The sequence below is a fragment of the Poecilia reticulata genome, chromosome 2 (genome assembly GCF_904066995.2).
Source record: "Poecilia reticulata chromosome 2, P_reticulata-male-v2, whole genome shotgun sequence".
Classification (NCBI taxonomy): Eukaryota; Metazoa; Chordata; class Actinopteri; order Cyprinodontiformes; family Poeciliidae; genus Poecilia; species Poecilia reticulata.
Window position 1 is genome coordinate 37,394,200 of NC_088831.1, and position 20,834 is coordinate 37,415,033.

Here is a 20,834-nt window from a genome sequence, read left to right on the forward strand (position 1 = left end):
TGTATTGGTTTTAGGCCAGACCTGGCCTTTTACAAATAGGCCAAAAGGCTCAATTCAGAGTACCTCCTTAAAAATGTTTCCTGTTAAGTAATAAGTTGGTCTATTTGTGGATTTCATTCAACAATGATTTTTTTTTTTCCATGCTTCCATTAAGGCCAAGCTGCTTCACAGCTTATTGTCAGCTATCTGTCAGTTTGAGTGGAGGACGAGGTTTTCCTGTTAGGTCTTACTCCTTTTTAGATGATTGGTTGAACATTTCAGTGAGGTTTTCATAATTTTGGAAATAGTTTTAACTTTTCAAACCCTGCTTTAGCTATGATCAGAACGCTACTCGGCATTCAAGATGTGAAATTTTTATATCATAACTTCTAACCAACCTCTTGGACCTTTTTCAGAACAGTTGGATTCCCAGGATTTTGTTGAAGGATGTCAGAGTACCAGAAATGCACATTTTAGACTTTTATTTATACGCAACCTTTTCATTTCACTTTGTAATTATGCATTATTTTGTTACTTTTTTCTTGATGTAATACGACTGAATGCGAAAAGGTTCTTTTACAAATCACTTGCAAAAGCGTTTCTAGCTTTTTCTTAAAGCTAAGTAAAGCTAAAGATTTTAGCTTACATATAGTAAAGGAAGTTTTTGTTTTTTAATTTCTCTTCTTTATCAACATAGTCTCTTAAAATCCATACAACAGACTCCAGATAGGACAGACAGTAAGCCTATTTAATGCTAAAATTGCCCGCACACCATATTTTACAAAGACATGCATAACGTTATCTTACCAGGTACATTAATATGGCATATGCATCAGTTCCCATCCAAATTCATAACATATTTGCAGTATGTTCTTTGAATATATTTCTTCATCCTCTTTGTTTGGAAGCCAAACGCTGTCTCAGTGAACTTGTTGCATTCTGCTCACACTTCAATGACGAGCTTTATTGCCCGTCAGACAGTGGGACTCCTGGGTGACCTGTTCATTTCCCGGAGTCTTCAGTCAGACTAAATCATTGGCCTTGCAGGACTTGCCCTTCCTGTGACATGAGAACGGGGAAAACGCAGAGAGTGAGGAGAGAAGTGGACAGATGGGACGTTTTGATATTCCACAGTCAGGTTTTCTCTGCATTTCAGAACACTCCGCAACAGCACTTCTCTCATGGGGGTCATGGTTTAAAGCGAGGAAGGGTTTTATGAATACTGCCTGTATGCTTGGATGGCCTGGAAGAGGACGCCAGCGTTCATGGAGGTCAATATGGAGATGAGGCGTGGCTGTGTGAAAAATATTCAGACGCGTTCCAGTGGAGAGTTGTGTACAGATGGTTAAGTGCCCACTAACAATGTCTGTGTGGGCCCTGTTTTAATGCCCTGTAACAGCCCCTCCTCCTGAAACAGGAGCTCTTTGCTGCCCTTGAGCTTGTAGCGATATCCTGAGGGTGGAGTGCAGCATGTTGTTAACATTACCAAATTGGCTATTTGGAGTTAAGCACATCTCCCTGAGTCGTGGGTGGAAAGACAGTGCAACCTTTACACTAATGCACTAAGCATAGATCTGTAAGGTTATTTGTCCATTCTGTTACATTAAGCAAGGAACTCCCTCAGGGGGCCCAACAGGGTGCAAGAGGAAGCAGCTTGCTTGAAATATCAATGAATTTGCTCAGACTTCAAGCCTACATTCAGTGTCTACAGTCAAGATTGTTAATATTGCTCTCACAAACGGTTGCCTTCGTCTTTCACACACAGTTGCTCTGCTTTTGCTGACTGAGAAGCAGTCATCGGACAAAGACTAGACTCCCTCCCACCAGCAGATGTTCCCCCTTGAGCCGCAGCCAGAAGTGATTGGCTTGACAGAGTTGAAATTTACAGAGCACCACAAGTCATCCTCTCGTCTAATGGTTGAGTGAGCAAGAAAGATTAGGAGGAAGATAAGAGTCGGAGAGACGAAGGGCCACATAGAGATAATAAGCAGAAATGGTTACGGTGTTAAAAGGGCTGTATGAAAGACAGGCATCGAGTTTAAATGTGATTTCTATGAAGTCTGTTTTTTTTTTTTCTTTCCAGGAGTAAAAATCAGACAATTAATCCACATGAATAATTCATCTATGTGAAACGCCCCCTCAGGTTTTCTTTGACAAATGGAGAGAAAAATAATTGAAGGGCTAACTTTAGTAGGAGAATACTAAATACACAAGCCGCCTTTATCCCTGGATTCTGCATAAATTAGTTAGTTGTATTTGTGAAGGTTACCGAAATGTCATTTTTCCTCATTTCACTAACTCACCCGTTAAAGCTTTTTTTGCTTTCTGATGTTCAGACATAATTCTTTGGCAACATTGCTGTTATCTTAGAAACCAGGAAAACTTTCTGTGGCAGAGCGAAACTGTCTACCGAGGGCAAGACATTACATTTGGTTTTTTGTTGAAAATAATAATAATAATCTGGTTAATTTTCCTGGTAAAAGAAAGTTTATTGACAGTGTAAACGAGATATTTACATACAGTTTCATAAGAGATTTTTAACTGTTTTAAATACGATCACATACATGTTTTTCTCAGTTTCAGTTTAGATAGGACTATAAAAACTATTTCTATTTGGTAAATGACAGAATATTGAGATTTTTTTTTTTACTTTCTTAAATTTCAGAATGTTTCATGTAACTCTGTTTTCTAAAACTGCCTTTTCAAACAGAATGAGTTTGGTCAAACATTTTGGATATTCTTTCACAGGTTCCACCTTTCCAGCTCTGCCCTGAGGGTTTTATGATGGCCTCTCTAAAACCCTGACCTTGTTCTCCTTAAGCCACTTTGTAACTGAATTCGCTGTACGCTTAGGGTACTTATTTATTCAAAAGATCAATTTGTGCCCACGCTTTAACTTCCTGTCTGACCTCTTTAGATGCTACTTCAAGATTTCAGCTGAATCTTATTTTTTTTAAGTGCATTAGCCCACCTGCAACAAATTAACCTCACATCATAATGCTTTTGCTTCACAATTCGGATGTCATGCTTCTGTGTCTCCCCTTTTTTCCTCCAGTGTGATGGTGGTCATCATATTAAAACACTTCAATCTCAGTTTCTTCAGACCACAAGATGTTTCTTCAAAAACACATTTTTCCCCCAGACTGCATATAAAAACAGTAAACTATCATTTTTTTGTGTGTTGCTTTTAAAATTAGGACTTTTTTTCTTTTTTCAGTCGCCTTAGCTTAGCATGGATATAAATTTTTTACCTACCAGCTTAAACCATCACATTCACTGTATGTTTCACTTGTAGTCTTGAATGCACATTTAATACAAAAACACCTCCGAATCCCTCACACTCTCTCTCATTCTCTCTCTTTCCCCCTCATTCCCTCTCATTCCTGTATGATGTGATGGCAGATGAACGTTTCATCTTTCAACATTTGGAAATCATGTCCAGTCATGAGCTACACTTTTGCAAATTTCTTTTCGTAATTTCATGTCAGTTTTATTTATTTTTTCATGATGTCACACTAGGAAGAAATGTGTTTGACATGTTGCCCTAAAATAGGTTGTCACTTCTGCCTCTAAATAACAGAAACGCTGTGAATTGATCTATGATGATGTCATCATCTGGGCCGTCTCAACTTGCAATTATAAATTCTGAATTTTTTAAATGGTTAGCATAATGATCTTGGTCATATAAATTTGAGATAAGTAATATTAAACATAAAGATAAAAGAATGCACATTATTCTGCTTACTACTGTTTAATTTAGCTATTCTGTCTACTATTTAGGAAACAGAAATAATTTGGGTATCCTGGCTCAACAAAAAAAATATGTATATATTATGTGCTTACATGTGTGAAAGTAACCTTATTTACCTCATTGAGTTGCTGTCACAGATAATAAGTGTGTTTTTGAACACTATCACATTATAACATGACAATTATACTGCAGAAAAGTGATAATATATTTCACAAAGGTGATAAATTCACCCGGGTGATGGTGGTGTTTAGACTGCTCTGACAACGACGTTCAACAGTAGGAAGAAGTCGGCATACAGGTTCACTTTGGACGCGCGTGAGAAATTGAATGACTAGGAACACGGAAAGCCCAATTTACATGCCACCTGAAATTAGGTCCAGGATTTAAGTAACTGATGTCTTATTTTACTCTGAGTCAGAGCATGTCCATGTTGAACACATTTAAGGTAGTGAAACTTATATCCATGAAGCCTTTCAAAGCTCTGCTGCTGGTCAATGACGAAGAGGGGCAGCATCTAGTGGACTGGACGTTTTTTTTCCTTCTGTGCAGTGTCATTCTGTCTAGGATCCTGATTTCATCCACAACTTCATGAGATACAAACTTCATGTTTGACTGCTCATTCTGAAACAGGTCAAATGTCCACTGAGAAGATCCTTACCAAGTTTCTAGCCAACTTTTAAACTTTAGAGATTGTTGCAAACACATCTTCTAGCCTATAATCATTTTAAACATACTGTAATACGATACTACGTTATGCAACATTTTTTGCGAATTAAGGTCTTACTTCCTTAATAAGACCCATTTAACTATACCCAGGACATCCAGATCATTGCCTGCAGCCAACATCTGTTTAAGACTTTTAGATCTGGTACCAATACCAATATTTTTTCAGATTGATTCCATCTAAAGATGTAAGGCAGATAATTTGCAATTAATCTCTTTTAGGTTCTGTTGCTTTGTTAAAGCTCTCCCCAACATGCCATCTCTATCATTCTCAATTTGCCCCTTCGCTGACTTGTTTGCATTTCGCACCCATACAACAAACCATTATTGACTAGTTTTAAAATAGCTTAAATCTGACATGTCACATATAATAGTTGATCTTGTTCTGCTTGACCTCATGAGTGCATATTAGCTGAAACAGCCTTCTCCCACTGCACTATATACGACGATGATTGGTATGTTTTTTTTAACATTACATGGATGATTTAAATATGCACCGATTACAAGGCTGTTTGCCAGGTGATAACATGCTGGCTGGTTTTTATCATTTGATAAAAATGGCTATAAAGCTCTCCACAGCCAGCAAGTGCACTCGTTTCTAAACTGATTGTGATGCATTGAGGAAAGTTTGCATGGACAAGTGGACGTGCACACTTTTACAAAATCAATTACTTTGTGCGTTAATCCTATGCACAACTTTCTGAGCAAGGTCCATGATCCTGCAAAGCCCCTATTTATTTGAAGTGAGCGCATGTTGAGTGTCGAGGATCATCCACAAAGAGGACCTTACGGCCTAGAAAAAACACCACTCAGATTCAGATTATTCAGAGCATAATGATTTTCTTAAATGTGTTGGTTTGTTTTTACAATTTAAACCCACAAAACATGTGGCGTACAAATTTAGGCCACGCACGCTTATTTTTACAATCCCACCATCGGCAGCCAGGAGACACAAGATGCCCTGAGAGATTGTAATAGAAGACACACAGATGTCAAAGCTGAGCTCCCAGAGAAACGCACAAATTGGAACTATAATTACAGGAGACATTTGAATTTCATCATAACTCCCACATGTGTTTCCTGTCAAGTGCTCAGCTATCCAGTGGTGGATGCACATTCCGCATAATACAAAGGAACTGTCTGCACTGTCTTGTAGCCTCTGTGCCAGTCACACAGTTATTTTTTAATTCTGTTAATACCTGCACTCCATCCAACCTGGAACAGCCCAACTGAGCAACATTCATTGTTTGTTACCAGAGTTTTATTATTTCTTTTGTCTTTGTGTATTTTGGATTTTTAATTCACGTAATTCACATAAATCTGTAAACAGTTTTTGTTTTTATGGTTTTATCATGCTTTATATGTAAAGCAGAGTTTTGCCAGTTGCCTCCATTCTCACATGATTTCACATTTAACAGCTGTGTTGTGCAAAATTTCAGTTCACATCAAGATTTCACAGATATTTGTGTTAACAAAATTTCAATATGGGCTGAAATTGTTACCACCTGTACTTTGCTATGTAGGAATAAACTCAGATAAAACTGAAATTTTACTAATTGTCAGCAGTCCGCCCTCTTTAAAACCAATAACTTCTCCCTGATTGACAGTCCTCAATCTCCCCCTCGGGTATATGGTGAGGGTGTCTTCCATGGCGGTATCGTCTTCTTTCAATCCCACATTAATAATATTGTCCCATGTGCTTATTTCCATTTTCCATAAATCGCCTCCGCCCCTCCCTCCACCTTCACTTCATCTCTGTCCTTGTTCGTAGCCTGGTCACCTCCAGTCTTGTAATTCTCTTCTCTACGGTCTCCCACAGAATTGCCTCCATAAACTTCAAACCGTTCAGAAGTCTGCCACCCGTATCATCACCCAGACCCCCTCCATTTTACAACACATACACTGACTCCATCAACTCCAGGAGCCAATTATGACATCATGAATTGTATCATTAGCATTAATATACCTGCAGTATAAAAAAATCTAGTAAAAAGGAGTCTTTTTTTGTTTGCATGTTTATTTTTGTTTGTGGTCTTGGTGTTATTATTAAATATTAAAAAAAAAAACACCGTCAGCTAGATTGCTAAACTCTGTATCTTCACAAGTAGTTGTTATACTGAGATAGTTAAAACTGAAGGCCCTCCTGTACTTCACCAGAACTATAGAAATTGACTCTCGTCGACCTAGTTGTGTGACAAAAGTTGCATTATTTTGTTCGCAGGGAGGGATCTGCCTCCCCTTTTCAGCACCAAGTTTGGTTGAGCTATTTTGTGCAGAGCCCTGTGTGATGTGTTGTGTGATTGGTCGGAAGTTTGTGTGCTTGTTTTTTAATGCAGTTATGCCCATAAACAGCAATGATAATTCACTTCATCTAGTTCACTTCTGTTTTACGGTTTTTGTATATGCAGACTGCATGAATACTTTTAAGGAGCGTTTGTCTGACACGATGAGATGTTATGTACATTTGTAGTATTCTTCACAAAATACCTTCAAAGATTAGCAAATACCTAAAAAAAACTCATGGATGGAAACTCGAGAGGAGGCTGTCTGCAAAAAGGTGTGGCGTTTTCTCTGTAATCACTCACTAAGTTGCCTGTTTAAGCAGGTCAGGTGGTCTGAGCTGTATGTGAAAATGTGAAAATGAATATCCCACAACAACATGACCGCACGAATACTGCTTAGATTTAGGTCCAGAATGGGAGAGTCTTACGGAGGGTAATTGGGGCTGAAGTAGAATTCATAACATCCCAGTGATTTAAGGAAGAATGATGATATTATTGAAGAAGGTGGTACCGTACAGCAGAGCGGTGCTACTGTAAAAAAGTGTTGCCTGTTTGTTTAAACTTTGTGTAATCTGCAGACGTTTGAGCGTAGATCCTCTGCAGAATTCGAGCTGAAACATAAATCACAACAACGTACTTACATGAAATTATGATAAGCATGTTGCTTCCTGAGCCTTTGTGATAGAGAAAATGCTGTTCAACCTCCAACCTGGAAATCTTTTCAACCTGCCTAAAAATATATTCACATTAGTGTTTGATTCAATGCTTTCAACTCAGCAGTGGACTAAGTTAAATTGGCCTTTACCTAGCAGCAGTGTGCCAACTTCAGTGTGGTGCAGGTTAGAGTACGTACTTGCAAATGTCTATTGGAGCAACTGTAATTGGAGGCAGAAGTTAGAAAGGTTAGCATTCACTCTGAGGTTCTTTGTGAAATGCAGTTATGAAATATCTAAGAGGAAAGTATTTCTTTATCTAGCTACCTTGGATCAGTTTGGATTACCTCACTTTACCATTGACATGAGCAGGGACGTTGATTTACCTGCTAAAATGTGAGCTAAAATGTTTTAGCTCACATTTTAGCAATGTGAGATAAAACTGATGCCAATGTTCAAAATTGGTCCATTTTATGGAAGCATGGTGTAGTTTGAGGTAGTTGTAATACATTTGATCATTTCTCACTCAAAACACCCAGAAACTCACATGTGAACTAGACAACATTAACCGAATTTATCAGGAGCACTTTTGAGGTTTTGGGAAGATCTTTAATGGTTTACTACTATAAAGCATTATAAAACTGATTTGTCTGAAGTTTTATCTTTTATATAATGATCTGTTGGTTGCAAGAGAGAAGCTATTTAACAGACTCTGCATATAAACCTTTCTGTTGCATTTTCTTCAGTGCTCTAAATGTCAGTGCCTCGCTTTTGGAAGAACAATCATATTTATCCACAATTAACATTTAGGATTTAAATAACAGCTGTGCCACACGTTTTATAAAAAAAAAGTGTGTTTTAAAGATCATACCAGAGATTTCAACATACAGTCAATGTAAAATTTTGAAAGGTGCATAGATGTTGATGAACAATGATGAATAATGATGTTTTCATGCTGTGTGTAATCTTAGCATTTTTAATTTAGAATAAATGTAAAAGGTTTACAAATGTATTCCTCATAAATTTATATTTTTATTCCATTTCACAAAATGCATAGTGAAATATTGCTCTGTTTTTATTGATTAGTTTTGTTTATACGATTTTACATATTGTTGAAAATTATATAAAAATTTCCATAAATCCTGCTATAACAAAAGATCCCAAGCTGTCATGTGGTGCCTCACCTTTTTCACATGACTGTAAATTCAGCTTTTTGACACAGTGTCTCTGCTAAACGTCTCAGATTGTAAGCACAAATCCCAGCATGTCTCTTTCTATGCTGGGCTGCAAAAAACTTTTCTTGATGTGTTAAGGCAGTTTTGCTCTGCTTGTTTTTTTTTTCCTCTTCAGAAATCTTTATTGACTTGAGCTTGAGATCTTCCTATCTTGTCATGCCACTTCAGCACAGATCCATGGAGGCAGTAATCATGTGTGAGCAACATATTCCTCCACAGCTGTTGACAATATCCTGTGACTCCAAGCAATGACAGATCTAATATTAGGGTTGTTCACAAACTACAACTTCTCTGTTGATACCTTTGGGTTTTTGCTGATGTGCCTGAATGGTTTATTATTTTCCCTACTTGTTTGTATGTCTGTTGTCAACAGTCCTCTGTCAATCTCCCTACAACAACAAATTAAGCATTTGGTGCTTTCATGTCATGATTCGATGTCTTGGCTCCCTTCACTGGGCTGTCGGTGTGCATGGCAATTGAGCATTGAGGCTGTTGGTGTTGTTGGCAGAGTTTCCATTACAAGAAAACATGCCTGAAAAGTCATGCACTTGGTCATATAGATAGAGTTTTGGTAATCCAACATTTCTTTTGAAGAACATATGATGCTGTTCAATCGTGACGAGATGATATTCTGCTTTGTGTCGTCCTTCTGGATACGAGACATAAATACATGATTCTTTGTCATCTCTAGCTTTATTCTGTTACTATTGGGGAAGTTCTTGTGTAGCAGCAGGCTGATGTAATAAGCTCTGTTAAAGATAAGCTTATTGATGTTTAAGTCTTTGGCATGTCTCTTGGGTAGCAATAGCATATCCACCAGGATATGCAGAAAATAACCACACACAGAAAGATAAATCACATAAAATAGTCACTAAAACCAGCGAAATCTGGAAGATTTTCTTCTTGTTTCCAAATGTTTTAGTAAGTCATCTTCAGCGCAGTAATAGTTGATTATGTCATGGTCGTGCCTTTGTAATGTTTTTTTTTTGTTTTTTTGTGCTAAACGGCTATCAAAGCAGGACAACAGTGGGTAAAAATGTTGGAAGCATCGGTATGTTCACAAACAAAACAGCAACACACACTCACTAAACATTTACCAGTACACGTCATTTCAAGCATTATATCAGATCTGCAGCAAAACAACTGCTCCCATGTTGATAGTTGCAGTTAAGGCATTTCTGGTTTTGTATTCCATTCATTTACTCTTTGAATTCGTCCTTGTGTTATTTCCTTGGCGCAGATATAATATTGAGATCATTTTGTGTTGAGCCAAGGACAAACTCAGTGTATAATTTTCAGCATAGCTCACAGATGAAATGATTCTCCCATATGGCCACAAACAGGAGCAATCCTTTTTCTACACCAATACCTTTTTCTACATCAATACCTTTAAGCAATTTTACCAGCTTTGTTTTGGGTTTCTTTTTGTCATATTTCTAAGGCATATTTTTTAACTGTTTCAATTTTCCCTCTCTATTTAGTCCATCTCTTACCACACTATGTTCTAGGTATTTACATACAACAAATAAAAAGATGCACACCCATTTTTCTTCACTTTTTGAGGTTAAATCAGATCATAATTCTCTACTTTTATGTTAGTTAGAATCACCAAAATGATGCCAGAAAACTTAGTGAGATCACTTTTAAAGATCTTTTTGTAACTTTCTTCGAATTCGGAAGATTACATACGTTTGGTCAGTGTCAGTGATAATTGTCTTACAAACTTGTGACTCAGGACAAACCTTTTGAGTGCAATTTGTTTAGACTGCATTTGGTTCAATACCTATTTAACAGTCAATGCACTTCATTTCTCACTGGTTCTATTGAAGGTATGTAGCATTTCTCTGTCTTTCAACATCTCCATCATCACCTATTGATGAAAATGTCCTTTGGCAAGATTCCTCTTGACAGATGTTGCTCTTTGTGTTTCAAGTAAAGCCTCATTAGAGGTTTTACATTAGAGGTGCAAATTGGTCAAAGCTGCTGAACTTGATGGGTTTATTTACTGCAATCTGGTTGGGAATCCAGTCTAGAAGAAGATTATATTCTTTAAAATCCCTTCACTTGACATTTTCTCAAAGGAGCATGGATGACGATAGAAGGCTCTTTTTGTTTTTACTGTAATGGGGGCTTAAACATGTTCCTGAAGTCATGACTGTCTGCTGACAGAGCTATTTTATAATAAACTGTATAAATTCTAAATGGAGAGCTTTGATGTTGTGATGCTAAGTAGTCGAGAACATCAAGAACTTTTAAAATGACTCAAATCAGAGACAGACTCTTCTGAGTTCAGTGGTAGGATTGCCAAGGCATTGTACGAAACAATGTTCCTGCTCTGACAGGGTGGATGAAGTGGTCACTTTCAATAGACTATCTGAAATATAGAAAATTTCAAGTGCAAATTGGCCCTCACAAGTTTTGCAGATCCTAGAGCTCCTTCAGAACAATCTGTTAAAGATACTCTGAAAAATTCAACCTTTAATATAATACCAACTTAAGCAAGCTTTATTGCAAATTAAAGGGAAACTCTACAGATTTAGAAATAACATAAAAATATAGAATCTTTCATGGCTGTGTGATGTAAACACATGAAAAGAAAAAATAATGTCCACAAGCATTTAAATGGCTACAAAAAGCTCAATAATGCAAAATTTCATAAGTGGAGAAAGACAGCCCAGTTTTAGAGCAGAATTGTCCTTTTTGTCCCTCATATTTCTATATAATTCTAAAACTTGAAATTCTTAAAGAATAAACGTGTTTTAATTCTGCAGCCAAAATGTCTATTTCTAAAACTTCTTAAGTTTTAATATCAAATTCAGTAATTTTAGACTTTTTAATATCTAAGCTATCGAATGTGTCTTGTTATCATGTTACTATGGCAACAGGCAAATATGACTCATCATACAAAACACAGAATCATGTGGCTATTTTTTTTCTTCACTTTGAATACATTGATACTTTCTTTCCCCTTTTTTGTGGATTATGCTATGTCTGTTTTGCATAAAGCATATGACTGTGGTAAAAAGCAGAAAAAACTAAAATGATGTTCTAAAACTTATGTCCTGGAATGATGTGACCTCAAGTATATCAGCTTTTTTTTTTTTTTTATCCTAAATACATAGTGAGTGACAGAGAGGACAAACATGTCAGCCATATGCACCACTTTTCTTTTACTGTGTGCAGAAGTGCTTTTGACAGCTGCTGTTATGCCACATTTCACCACCTACAGAGGAAGAAGCAGCTCTTTCCTGCTGCTTTGAAATATGACAGTCATCATTTCTTTTTCCTATTTTTACGATTTAGTAGTCCAACACTTTCTCTTGACCTTCTCTGTTTGGATGTTTGTGCGTCTTCCTTTGTACAGCAGACATGAAAAGGGATGATAACAAAACAAAGGAAATAGAAATAAAGCTCCAGGATTACGATTTCATTCAAGCTTCATTTGCTCCAAAGTTCAGGCGGTTTATTCATCATTCAATTTATAGTTAGCTCAACATGACCAGGTACACTGAGAATGTAGCTAATGTACTGTAGTAAACATCTGAAATATGTTATACAGGAAAATTGCATAAGCTTATACTCAACAATATTGGATGTTTATTGTTATTTAAAACATAATTGTATGCGGTTGTTGCAGATTATTTGTGTAAAATGTCTAAATTGTCTAAAATTATTGTACATTTTAAGCTGTGTCGTGATCAGTTTAAAAAAATTTAGCATAAATTGCGTAAATCTGGAAATACTTTTGGTATTAAGTAGTGGCAGATACTAGTGAAGGCATGTTACCTTTTCCTTCTGTTTGCTAGCTAATAAAATATATATTTTTTTCTACTGGTATAAGACATGCAAATTGGAATAATTTTGACATTTGCTCTTCAGAATATTTACACTTTACAGCATCTCTAATGCTTTGAAGTACACATGGTCTCAGCTTTAAAGATCAGTTGTTTCTATTATGTGCTAATAAGAAAACACATTTCATTACACGTAGGAGTGAATATTAAAATAACATAAGAAAGTAACATCACTGACTTTAATATCATGTTGCACTCAGTGTTTGTATTTTATTACCATAATAGCTTTGTCTCTCTGTGCATTTCAGTTACCGTGCGACCTTTAGATGCATACAAACGGGAGAATTAGGTCGATTTATGGCTTTGAAAAAAACCCTATCCGAGCCTTCTGCATGCAGTTCTGTCAGAAATTCTATATAAATTACAAGCTCCCAAATGTATAAAAGAATAAGCATAGTTGATAAATTTTTATGTACAGTATAAATAAAGACTGTATTTAAATCCAACAGAAAGTGCGAGAGCATGCAAATGGTCACCTATTTCTCTTCTTTGAGATGGCGAAGAAGCAAAAAATAAATACATAAAAAATATGTACAAATATATACATAGGAAAACAGACATATTTTCTTAGTAGGACTATCACATCCTAGAAACCTTTATGTTGTGAAGGTGTGACAAACATATTTATCCTCTCCTTTAAGCTACTTCACACCTGTGGCAATAAAAATGACCAGAGATAGGAGACACACCTCTTACAAATGCAAAGAAAAATAGGCAGAAAACTTCAGATAATGATATTAAGGTTAGTGTGAATATAAAAAGTTTTTTTTTTATTAAGGTTAGTTAGTCTCAGAGATGCTTTGGCACTGGGAAGCACTTATTTGTTGATTTTACAAATAGATGTAGGAAAACAGCTCGGCTGAATGGAGATGTTACTGCTGAGCAGATTGCAGGGGGAAAGCCATGATCAAGTTGAGCAACAAGAGGAATGGGATGGTTTTAGAGGATGAGTGGGGGATAGTGGAGTCAAGCTGGTGGAAAGTGGTCGCAGAACGAGGAGTGGGGTTGGGAAGAGCACAGGGAGATTCAAAACAACAAATAGTGGCTGGAATGGAATGAACTGGCGACCGAGTGCACAATCTTGCATTGATGGAGATGAAGGCCTGTACAAATGGAGGAGGGGGTTTGGAAATGAGAAGCAGCCTGCAGCTTGACATGTGGTGCTGATCTCTGATCCTTGATCCATTTCTGGTAACCAAGCACAAAACAGGCACTCTTATACAGAGCTGGGAAAAATGCTCTCCAGCAGAAAGATGGAGAGAGAAAGAGCTCTTCAGAGTGCAGCTGAGAACATACATTTACATCACTGTGTAAAGCTGCAGAATGTAACTTTTATTAAGATATTATTTTTATACGTTAAAATGATCATTCTGTCATTACAGGTTTAACCAGGTAATCTGTGCTTCTCTACCATTAGCACATTAAGGAGCATGTACATGGGCATGATTGTGAGTGCTAGGACTCCTCTTGGCTCTCCTCAAAGGCACCTCACAGTGCTGGTGTGCTGGGGGTGGGGAGCAGATTTCTGGATTAGTTTAGGCCACTGGTTTTCTTAGATAGAAGTCTCACTGTTGTTCATGTTCTTAGCCAATACTTTGCTCACTGTCCTCTAATAGGGTTAGGGTCAGGAGTTTGACTTCATCAGCTGTGACTCATCAGCTAAACAACCAATCACTGCTCAGCAACAGTTGCCTCAGCTGGACTTTGACTTCATTCAGGTGTCAAACAATGAGGAAACAGAACAGCCTCGTCTTTCCTCAGAACTGATCTGTGTCAGTAACTCGGTGAGAGCTGCTGGATCCTGAAAAGACTGGAGATAATCAGCTGATGGAAGATGATTAAAGACACAGTTGTTTTGGAGAGAAAGATGAAGATAATGATTGTTTTTGGGATCATCCTGCACGTGTCCCTGCAGGCCTCAGCAGTGGAGATGCTTGAAGGACAATCCATCCTGCTGTTCTGTGAGTTTCCTACAGATGAATTGGTCCGACCCACAGTGGAGTGGAGCCGCTCTGTCCTCAGTCCGTCAACAGTCCATCAGCGTCAGCAGGAAGGAGATCAATTGATAGATCAGAACCAGCTGTACAGAGGCAGAACCTCCATGAAGGCTGAGGCTCTGGAGACCGGAGACCTCAGCCTTAATCTGACCAACCTGCAGACGTCTGACACTGGAACCTACAGTTGCAGCGTCAGGAGTGACAGAGGAAAACAGAGTTACAAGTGAAGAGCTGCTGGTTAAAAAGCGATTTTCATCCTGGGCCAAAGAACTCCTGGTTCTTCCGGTTCTAATTCTAACTGTTTTAAATGTTGCTTCAGCTCTTTTTTATTATTTCCGGCATCGTTTATTCTCGGAAACAAAGATAGAGCTGGAGAAGGGGGAGGTGATTTCAGGGGAGGAATCTGTCCTGCTGCCCTGCAAAATAGCGGACCGCCTCCCTAAAGACGTTAAGGTGAAATGGAGGGACGCCAATAACAGGATGGTCCTTTGGTATCAGAATGGTTCTGATCAGCCTAAAGAACAGGACCAGCGCTACAGAACCAGAACCAACATAGGTGAAGACCTGCGAAAGACGGGAGACCTCAGTCTGACCCTGACATGTCCCACTGATGGAGACATAAACACCTCCAGCTGGATAAGAAACATCCTTTGGACGAAACAGGTTCATCTGGAGGTAAAAGTCCAACAGGTGGAGGTGGAGGAAGGGGCAGAGTCTGTCCTGCTGCCATTCAGACTAACAACTGATCTACTGGGAGAAGATGCAGTGGAATGGAGGTGCCTCAAACTTGAACTAGTGATAAAGGTTCATGTATTTCAGAACGGTTCTGATCAGCCAGGAGAACAGGACTGGCTATGGAGGAGCAGAACCAGGATGGATGAAGACCCCCTGAAGACAGGAGACCTCAGTCTGACTCTGAAACATCCCACAAAGAGAGACAGTGGAATGTACAGATGTTTCATTCTGAGAGAGGGAAAACTACTGAGAGCAAAAACATTCTATCTGAAGGTCAAAGCCCAGCAGGTGGAGGTGAATTCAGGAACGGAGTCTGTCCTGCTGCCATGCAGAACTATAGATCATCTGCCTGTAGACGTGGAGTGGAGAGATGGATATGATGATGTGGTCCATGTGTATGAGAACGGCTCTGATCAGCCTGGAGAACAGAACCAGATCTACAGAACCAGGATGGATGAAGACCTGCTGAAGACTGGAGACCTCAGTCTGACTCTGAGAGATCCCACTCTCGCTGGAACCTACACCTGTAGAGTCTACAGCAGAGATGGAGAAATCCTTATGGAGGAGAAAGTTAAACTCTTGTTTAGACATCAACAGGTGGAGGTGGAGGAGGGTGCGGAGTCCGTTCTGCTGCCGTTCACAACAACACCTGACCTGCTAAGAGGAGATAGGGTGGAGTGGTGGCGCCTCAAACCTGAACCAGTGATAAAGGTCCATGTGTATCAGAACGGTTCTGATCAGCCTGAAGAACAGAACCGGCTCTACAGAACCAGAACCAAGATGGATGAAGACCCCCTGAAGACTGGAGACCTTAGTCTGACTCTGACACGGCCCACTGATGGAGACAGTGGAGAGTACAGGTGTAAAGTTCTGAGAGAGGCAATACCAGTGAGAGTAAAATGTTTCCATCTGAATGTCAAAGCAGGGACGGTCCAGGTCCAGGTCCAATCAGAAGACATTGGAACCAGAAGCAGTTCCGCTGAATCGATTCCTCTGCTGGCTGATGAATCAGTCTGATCAGTTTATTGCTCCATCTCTGATTATTGATCCAGAGATGAACTGGAGCTGGTTCCAGTCTGTTCACTTGTTTCTGAAATGAGACAAAAACTCAAAGTTTTTGTCTCATTGGACAACAGTTTTTTTCATATCGCTTCCATATCACTTTGATAGATTCCAGGAAAGAAAACCTGTAGTCAGGGTGTTTCTGCTGAACTGAGGCTGCTATTAATATTATGTTACCATTTTATACTAACATTTCTAACAGCATTTGGTTCAACATGATTACATCAGATTCATTCATCAGGTTACATGCAGCATATTGTAACCTGATTGGAAATGTTTTTGACCGGAAATGGTACGTTTCTGCAGATTACGAGAAGTGAGAGGAGGCAAGATGTTTTCATAGATTACATAGTCTAGCTGAGTCATTATTTTTAAAGGCCAACATGTAACAATTTCAGAGCTTTAAACATTTCATGTGCTGTGGAACAATGCAATGACAGTGTTCAGAAATTAAGCTGTACATGTTCCAGATAATTTTAGAAACACAATGAATATGTGTCTGAGACACCAAACATGGCTTTTCATGTGGAATTCTTGTAGAAAACCAGACAAATTCCTCCTAAATAAATCTCAAAGGTGCTGTTTAGTTTCTTTGCCATTCTTTTTCTGCCACAAGAATAGGCTGTTTACAAGACATTAAAGGTTACATCACTGATATTTACTTTATTGCATCGGATTGCAATTGATGTATCAAGTGATGCATTCTGCTTGTAATGTATAGCTATGACAACTGATTAAGTTTCCAGAGATGCTGGAAATATAGATCTTTATTTCATTAACTTGAATTGAATAAGTCGAGGAGACTTGACATCATGTGTTAAAGATGTTTGACCACAGTCGTTGTTGTGCTACAGGGTTAAGTGCCTGTAAACTATATTTGCTAATGCATTCTGGTCTTGTTAAACTAACTCGCCATAATAAATTCAAAAGCAAACGAGAAAGGGGAATTATTTTCCAAGCTTGATAGCCAATCAGTTTTTGCAATTACAGAAAGTCATGTCGTTTCCTCGCTGGAGAGCAGATACGGCTCTATAGGTCTAAGTTAATATTAAACATACTGTAAATAGTGTTTGGCCCATGTTTGTTCGACATCCTGCGTGATGACAAATCTGACAGGAAGACGGCAATAAAGCAGAGACAGTCACATACAAAACACAAGGATGAAAAGCAAATTGATGGCCAAAGGCGAGAACAGAAAGTTATTTATAAATTCATTTGGGTTGGAAAGCTGTGCTTTCTGGCTGGTTCTTACTGCCTGTAAAATAAATAATATTAGAGATGAGATGACTTTCAGTCTTCATTTTATTCAGTTTTCAGTAGAGTTCAGTTTTGTAAAGTAACTTCACAACATTAAACTTCAAAATTCTACCCAAATATATCAAATCCAATAAAGCTAAACTCAGTATAGACTGACGTATTTCTTTCTTTTTGATACCAAATAATCAGATTTAGATCCAATGACGTACAGCCTTCTCAAATCCTAATTGTCACTCATACAACCAAATATAGTTGATCACATAAGACTAGTTATTAAAAAGACCTATCTGCTTAGTTCCTCATTAGATTTCATTTAAGGACTTCAGAGTAAAGGGGTTATATTAACATGCACTTTTTAAAACTGTTTTTAGTTAAAACAATTTTAAATTCCATTCATAATTTTTATACCACTTCACAGTTAGATAATAATGTGTGATGCTTTATGACATTTTTTTTTAAATGAAAACAATTATCAAACTTTGTGAAAAGCTTTCAAACAAAAATGCAAAAAAAAAAAAAGGTTTTATTTTCACTGGAACAGTTTTTTTTTGCTCTGAACTCAAATGTATATATTTTCTGTAAGCTTTGTCTAAATGATTTATCTTGCTGTTTATGTTGAGAGGTCATCATTGCTGGATAATAGATTCCACCAGGGGTTTTTTTCTCCTCTGAATCATCCTGCTTACAGCAGAAGCACAAAGTCACAGTGACAGAGATCTGAAGGGGAGTTCTCTACTTCAAATCCCTGTGTCCCATTTTCTGTGTTTGCACTGAAACACAAACCCAGCAGTGAAACCTGTTTGCACTTTTCATGTAGGTATTGTATAGGTTTGTTTGTGTGGGTCTATTCATAACTTCCCATGTATCTGTGCAGACACACAGTGTGATTGCAAAGCAGTGTGACAAGCTGAAAACCAAACAGGCATCCTTGATCTGCACAGTAAAGGGATCTCACAGTGCTGATGTGCTGCAGGGGGCAGATTTGTGGATTGGTTTAGGCTGCTGGTCTTTCATTGAAGTCTCACTGTTGATCATGTTGTTCTGAGCTGATACTTTGTTCACTGTTCTCTTCTAGGATGACAGTACCGCTTATTTCATATTATTTTGGTTTTGTTAAATTTTCTTTAAACCATTCTTCTTTCGGGATGAAATAATCAGCCAACAATTTTAGTTACTTTTAAAACAAGAACTATGTATATAAGTGTATATTTATTGTGGGTTTTCTTGGATCCACACAGGATCAATTAAAACACACAGTCTGAATTACAGACAGACGTAACATTCGGTTAAATATCACAAATCAGAGGTGTCAGTTTTCTGCAGAGAAACCTCACATGTGTTGTTGCCTTTAATAAGGCCAACAAAACGCTCCTCTCTTCTTTTTAAAGGCACTTGCTAGAGTGTGGTCAGCTTTTATTGCCTCAGTTTGACTCCTTCAGTGTTTCATCTTGTCAGATGGTTTTATTTTGTCTCATCACATCATAAAACGTCTCCAGACTGAGTGTGTACAGCTGGAAATTGAAGTCATACTTGAATGTTTTTCTTTCGGAGCAAATGCTTCTTTTTTGTTTGGGGCCTTCTGACTTAATATTCATGGCAGTTTAAGCCACTTGTTCTACACTTTGCTTCACATAAGCAGTCTGGACCCTCTGCTTTGAGAAATGATTGCTTGCATTGCCCATGGCAGACTAAAAAAAACAGCTCAGAAAATTGTCATCACATTGTTCATAAGTCCTACTCCTGTTTGCTGATTGGTCCAGTTGAAATTGAAACATGGAAATTGAGTTCAATGGGAGAAATCCCAGAGGGAGCACTGAAGGGAGATGAGAATCTAGCAAACTTGCAGAGGAAGGCGATGACAAGGTCAGGCTCATTGCTGACTGTGGAGCCTTTGGGTCGGTAGGTTGTCCCTGAACATCCTGGCAAATTTTCTGTCATCTTAAAGTTTGGCTCAGATGGTTGAAAATTCAATGTGCTTCTGTTTCCAACGACAAAACAGTTCAAATTAGTCCAGAAATGTGCAAAGAAAGTTTGTGCCCTTGACAATTAATGTCAACTTCCCTACAGAATCGTATCATGCAGGGAGTTAGTATAAAGTGTAAAATAGAAAACAACATAATTACAACCATAAATTCTCCTGTACGGCGCTAAAAACAATACATAATAGCAAAGTTAATTAGTAGAGATTCCCCAGTTTAAATGTACTTGTAGGAACCTTGTTTTTAAAGCGATCACACAGCCTAAATGAGCATATGTTTATTCACGCTCACTATCTCCAGACAAATTAGTTTCTTGGAGTTGCCCCTCAACTGCAGGCACAGCCAACGCACAGCTGTTACAGCTAACTGTGGCACTTCAGAAATCTCTCAGCAGTATGAATCACTGTGTTTTGACCAAAAGAGCTGATGAAGCACCTAATCATCCTTTGCCCTCATTAACGAAGCACTGAGCAGAATGCAGTAGTTTTTAAAGTTCAATTAAGGCAAAGCTATACATTTATGTCACTGCAGGCTAAATCTAAACTAATAATCATATTGTTTTCTCTCCCTCCTCAACTTCTGGCTTGTCATGCACTGCTAATATGGACATCCACGCAGGCTCAGGTCAGTGCCATTCATTGTGTACATATTCTCTGCTTCAGCTAATGAGGACAAAATGCATGTCGGATCTGTCAAATTCACCCGTACTGCTGTCTTCTCGGTCCTTTGGTTACAAGCTTAAAAACTTAAGGAATAGTTCGAACCAAACCTACTTCGATTGTCTCTGTATTCGTTTTACATTTTCTTATCTCCTTCAGAATATTAGTTCTTCATTATATTCTAAATTGCCAGTTAGGTTTTTGAAAGTGAGCTCAAAGAAACTAAGCCAGGGTGGAGCACCTGTATTGCTTATCAAAGAAAATTGATTCCAGAACATTTTAAAGGAGAACAAAAGAGCAGAGGATAGAGACACTCAGGGTGTAATGAATATAACTGATTGCCAGTTCTTCTTTATTCTGTAAATGTAACCTTTGATGTACTTGGAAGAAAAACCAACATTTTTCTCTGGGTTTTGCTCAGTCTTTGTAGTCACCAGCTTTAGCCCACCAACGTTATTTTGTGTAGGATTTAGTTTAAAACGTTTCCCTTTTCTGTTATGTCCAGCGTTGTAGAATAAAACATTTATATTCTTTACCATATCTAAAATGTTTAAATATATGTATATATATATAAGTTTGATTGTAAAGAAATAATCGCAGCTGCTACCAAAGAGCGACGGTGTTATTTTTGATGCATAACGTAGTGTGCACTCAAAGGAAGTAGTGGT

The 20,834-nt window shown here is 38.1% G+C and overlaps 1 protein-coding gene across 5 annotated transcripts in view; it reads left to right on the forward strand.

Annotated features, from left to right (window-relative positions):
• thsd7ba (thrombospondin, type I, domain containing 7Ba) overlaps positions 1-20,834 on the forward strand; it is a 203,031-nt gene that overhangs the window by 147,090 nt on the left and 35,107 nt on the right. The gene's annotated exons all lie outside the window — the stretch shown is intronic.